Source organism: Etheostoma spectabile, chromosome 9, assembly GCF_008692095.1.
Source record: "Etheostoma spectabile isolate EspeVRDwgs_2016 chromosome 9, UIUC_Espe_1.0, whole genome shotgun sequence".
NCBI classification, from domain to species: domain Eukaryota; kingdom Metazoa; phylum Chordata; class Actinopteri; order Perciformes; family Percidae; genus Etheostoma; species Etheostoma spectabile.
In genome coordinates, this window is record NC_045741.1 from 13,658,713 (window position 1) to 13,665,013 (window position 6,301).

Here is a 6,301-nt window from a genome sequence, read left to right on the forward strand (position 1 = left end):
GCATTGACTTTTAAGTTGTTAAGGCTAGGATAGCCAATAGTAGCAAGCTGTTGAACCGGTGCTTTGTGGTCAGTATGGCTCTGTTTATCATACAGATACAGTATGTGACAGTAAAATCAAGAGATATCTTATGGAAGGTGGACATCTTCAATGAAATATCTTGCAGTATTGAATCAACAACAAAAAATGTGTGTGTGTGTGTGTGTGTGTGTGTGTGTGTGTGTGTGTGTGTGTGTGTGTGTGTGTGCGTGCGTGCGTGCATGCGTTGGCTTGGCCTGATTCCAACAAATTTGATCCATCCCTCATTTTGCTGAGTCATCTTGTAAACTCTGGTGCCCCATTCATTCTTTTATTCTACAGAGATTTGTTCAGTGAGGCTGCATATATGTGTTCTGACAAGAACACTATGAATATTTTAGGTATCTGGGCCCAGCAGTAACACGTGGCTGGCACTGCTGTGTGGAGGAAGTTGAGGCAAGCACTAGGTCTAAGTCTTGTGAAAAATTTAGAATGACAGTGTTGAAAATCTTGCTAAATACTTACCAGTGATTGCATTAGCAGCTATTTGCTGATTTAGTAAAATGTGACACCATAAAGTAACTAGTCTGTTCTCTAGTTCACATTAATTCAATTTTGTGGAAAGGATTTGATTTTGCCGTATATTTATTAATTAATTTATATCTGGCTCTCCATTCTCAGTCTTCTGTCAGTTTAGCAAATATAGTTGCTAGAGCATCAAAGATGTTTGTGCCTATCATTATGTATATCATAAAACTATGGGCACCGCAAAATGGAAGAGTGCCACGTAAGTGTGGAGTTGCACAGTCCTCTGATAAGGTACTGATAACTATGAAACTCATTAAGTTAACCTTCTCATGACAGATCAATGGTATTGACGAAACAAAGGTAATATCTGGGAATGCTGTCTAGGAAATGATGGGGGAGACTTCAACAGATGACGAGTTCCGATGCTTTCAGGTTGATTGCAGCATTTATTCAAACAGTGAACAAACTTGCATGACAAGGGAGCCGCCTGTTGTACACATACGCAAGTGTCTGAACAAGGGTGACTCCTGAACATCAGAATAACTGCTTTTTTATATTATTTTTGCCCTTACACATTCCAATCTATTCTAAACTGTGGGACAGATTTACCTCAAAACTAACTCTTATGTGGAATAGCACCTTGGAATAGATTAAATACATTTGAAAACCTGCATGCTTAAATAGTCCACCTACCTAAAGGCAGTGGTGAAGAGAATGTTGTTGACTTATGGCCTGTGAGGTCTGAGACAACACACTACTAATGTGGCCTCAGATCTGATCAGATATAATCGGTTTTCATCCTGACAGTTCAGTCCACACTTGTGAACATGTAGTACTCTTTTTTCATTGAAGAACTGACCCTTTATTTTGAGATGGCAGATGGACATACTGTTTCATTGACAATGACCAAGACACAGGCATTGCTTTCTTGCAATCCAATGATGTTTGAATTCAGATTCATGCAGTAGACCAATCTGTTCGACATCAGCACTCAACACACTCATTGTGTCACCAACAAAGTAATAATATGCTCCTAACACCCTCTGTAGTCTTTTCAGATCTTTGCCAGGATCTCCTCTTGTCCCCACAGAAGGAAGAGTCACAAGAGTGTCACAAGAGTCTAGCTTTCTGTTCCTTGTTAAGTAAACAAAATCTTTGTCAGAAGCTCTTTTAAAACTTTCCACACTCCTGTGGTCTGTCCCATTTTGAGGATGTGGGTCAATTCAGTGAGAAGGGAACACATGTACACACACACACACACACACACACACACACACAGCTAGATTTTGTTGGAATAAAAGACTTGGTAAGCTGAAAACTGAGCTGCTATCTTAACCTTGTGTTGCATTGATCTCCCTGGTGGACACTGCCCTTGTGTAAATGTACTAGTGGCTCTAATTAACTCAGAAACAACAGTCTTGTGTGTGTTTTGATTTCCTTCTCTAGTCGACCAGAGCACACCTGTTGTCAAATTCAGTTTGTAATTCTTTTTTTCTTTTTTTCCTGCATTTAAAACATGTGAATTATTTAAAGTCATACATATATCACGTGTCACATGCACTAAATTTCAAGCTCAGCGACTACAAACTAACACCCTTTAAGACACTTACATGTGACTATGGTATGTTGGGTGTTGTGCAAATAGGTCAAGAGGTCATAATCCTTGATCTCTGCATTTTAACAGTGATATAAGAGCACCAGCCTTACCACATTTTTTTGTCGTCTTTAGGTCGGCCCTTCCCTCGACCTTTTGACATTGTGTGCAATGTACCGTAGGGCTGTTAAATAATTAGGGTAACGAATAGCTCAATTTAGCTAGATATTAAAGGTATAAATATATGAATTCCACTGCAGCCTAGCCCCACACTTTCACTCAGTTACGTGACAAACGCGAGAAAGTCTGGTGAAAAAGTAAAAGGGCATCCGATGGACCAGTAGGGAACAGGAACAAATGATGGCTAAAGAGGGGGACGGAGAGGCAGAATGTGGCACCTCACTGTAAACTAAACATAGTATTAATTTAATTAATCAGGGTTTAAAGCTTTATTTTCTGTTTTTTGATTTATGTTAAAAAAAAGTAAATCTCACTCTATGTTGAATTGAACTCCACACACTACCTTATACCCAATATACCCATTGTTGTCTTTCTTAATGTGATTTTAATTAGGACAGCTTTGGGGAGGCTGTGGCTCAGTGGTAGGGCAGTTGCCTGCCAGTCGGAAGATTAGTGATTTGATCCCAGGCCCTGCACACCCAGTTTCCTTGGGCACCTGAGTTTTGTAAAGGTGTGTGAATGTTTATCTGATGAGCAGGTGGCACCTTTGTACAGCAGCCTTGGCCACAGTGTGTGAATGGTTCCTGTGCTTTGAGTAGTCATTGAGACTAGAAAAGGGCTACATGACAACAGTCCATTTCTCTTAACACACTTCACCCATGGTGACAGTGGGGTACTAAGAAAAGCTACCAGCACTGCCTAATTAGTTGTCTACCAACAGCTGGCTCATCATACTGGGCTTTCCATAATGAGCTAGAGAGCAGCATATTCCCTTTGAGGAATCAATGATACACATTAGTGTTGTGCACTGCTGACAATGATAGCCAGAAACCTGTTTTTAAAGCCATCGTAGATCAACAGTTTCATGATTATCAGTCAGCTGTTTAAAATATTATTTTAATGCCATAAAAAAACTAAAATGTAAAAAGAATATCAACCGTTACACTGAGACGCTGTATATGGCCAACTAATAACTATGATGACACAGTAAACAGGCAGTGAGGGAATTTGGATTTTAATTGCATACACAGTTAATTATTATTCTGTTCACCCTTAGTATTGTTCAAAGGCACTTTTCCACTGTTTAAGTGAGTCGTTTCAGGGCTGCTGATGTCGTAATGGGATTTTTCTGTGTTTGTCCTGCTGGACGGTTTATCCCTAAAGCAGGTGGACATGAAATGCGACCTAGATTACATCATAGGTCAAACTTCAAGGAGTTCAAACAGGGACTCACGCACATCTGCACACACACAAAGTGGCTGTTGGCTATCATCAGTGATATTCTGTTTAACCTTTAACCAGTGTGCCTCCAGAGAGGAAGCCTTATATCACTTTGCCCATAGTCACATGTATCCAGTTATAGCCAGAGTTATTGGAACCTCACCCCTCCTGAGTCACAGTAGCTGTGGAACTTTTTTGATCCCAGAAAGGCAATTAGTTTTCCCAGAAACCATCACCAGCAACACAGTAAAAACCTCAAGCGTTGTTTACACAGATGGATTGTAGAAGATACACAGTCCATTTTACTATCTCATCAAACTGCTGTAGCGTTACATTAGTAGTAGTAGTACCTGAGATTCACTCTTATCAGCGCACCTGTTCGAATTAATCAAGGTCACCACAATTAACTGGAACATTTTTGATTTTCAACTGAATAACAGAAGAAATGTATGGATTGCTTTTGGCTCATATTAAAATTTGTAGGACTGAACATTTGCATCAATGTCCTTTTTAGGGCAGTTGACCTGGTTTCTATATGCGCTTGTCTCTTTAACTTGGGCTGCAGATTTTATTGTGGCTATGAATTTTGAAAACATACTTTTTTTTGCAGTTTTTAAACCTGTAATGGTACTTGAACATGCTCCATGCTTGCTATTGTTGAAATGCTTCACACATCGGATCATATTCACCTTTGTTTCTAGACAGGTTGCCTCTTAGAAGTTTATTGAACTTTTCTAGTAAGTGCTCAATCTATTTATTTCTCAACTTTAGTGTCTGTGTTTGTTAAATTAAATGGAGGATTATTTAGAAATCAGAAATATTATAAAGAAAAAAAAAGAGGGAAAAAAAAAAGGGTTGCAGTAGCTCAGTCAGTGGGGAGCTGGGTTGGGAACCGGAGGGTCGCTGGCTAAATCCCCATACGGACCAAAGTATGGGGGTGGACTGGTAGCTGGAGAGATGCCATTTCACCTCCTAGGCACTGCCAAGGTGCTCTTGAGCAAGGCACCAAACCCCCAACTGCTCGGGGTGCCTTTCCATGGGCAGCCCCCTCACTCTGACATCTCTCCATTAGTGCATGTATAGGTCAGGCCTGTGTGTAATGTGTGTAATAACAACAGAGTGTAAATTGTAATTTCCCCTTGTGGGACTAATAAAGTATATATTATTATTATTATTGTTAACTGAGCAGACAGATGATGTTGAAATCCATCCCCAACTGTGCAGTGCTGTAACAGGAGAGGCCATGACATTTACAGACCGGGTTGGAGAGTGTGAATTAATTGTGGAGTTGTAGAGAGACTCGAGTGCTAATGCATGTTGATGGGTATGTGGTAGTTATCTTTTGCATAGTGTATGCATCACACAAAAAACATGCACACACAGTCTGCTTTGAGCTACTTACAGATCTAACAAATGACAGTAAACAGACAGAAAGTTAGCATTCTGTTTGACTGCAGAAAAAAATACTGGCATTGATGATTCCTGTTTAAATTCAGAAGCCCAAACAGAAATTGAGACAGTAGCCTTGATCATAAATGATCTGCACTCTCTACTCACTGAAGTATACAATGAAGAGACCATGTGCTTATTTTGTGGAAAGTGTGCAGATCATCCTCTGTGCAGTTGTGTTATCCAGTAGCTTCTGTTTTATCATTGTTGTCTGTGTAATGTTTTGTTATGGCACCAATAACAAATGCCAGCATTTCAGTATGGTCAGTGGCATGACCATAATATTTACTTTAGAAATTGGATTATAAAAAATCCATGGCTTTCTTACTCCAGAATCACATATGAAAATACATAATTTAACATGGCACAACAGTGTGCTGTAACATTGAATTTAGGAAAGTAACATATTCATGAATAATTATGTAACAATTTGCACAATATTATATAATAAACATTGTGTGATATTACATAATACACAATCTTTATAATATTATGTATAATTTGTTTTGGCTGTAAAAATGGCAAAAACTGGCATGTGGTAAAGGTGAAGTTAAAGGAAAGACAGAAGCTTAATAAATAAAACGTATCACATTTTATCCTTTTATTGCTTTAAAGAAATGCTTTTCTTTGTGTGTGTTGTAGATGGTTTTATGGTTCAATGATATTCCTTTTAAACTACTTTATGTTATGTGCAAATGTGCCTGTGTTTATCTCAGTACACACAGCATATTTAAAAATATGTATATTTTCATCCATGACAGACCCAGCTGACAATTACAAGCAGCATGCAAGTATGAGAGAGTTTACTGACTGTATGCTTGTGACCATTTTAAAGTTAGAAAAAAATATAATTGGGCTCAGAACAAATTAGAACTAAAAGAGAGTACTTTTATTAAAAGCATTCAGAAAAAAAGACTACAGTGGACAAATAAATGGATAAGAGACAGCAATGTGAGGGGCTTAACATGAATGTACAGACCTTTTTGTACATGCATTAATAATGCATCCGCCTTAGATGGAGTGGCTTAAAAAATGGTCTCATACTGTGGCTCGGTTCCACGTGTATCTTGTATTTTCTCAATGTCACATTCCAGCAGTGAATAGCATTGTTGATATATCAGCCATGATCTTGTGTTTTGGTCCAAAACAATGACTCCCATTGGGACAATCCTTTTGTTGGCCTTCCTAAAGGTATCACCAAGCTGTGATGGCACCCTGTAAAACACGATAGTTCAAGCTGAACACAACTCCAAGACTGTCACCTGTCTGCAGTGGCCAGGTTGGATCAGTGGTAGAGCAGGCGCACATGTA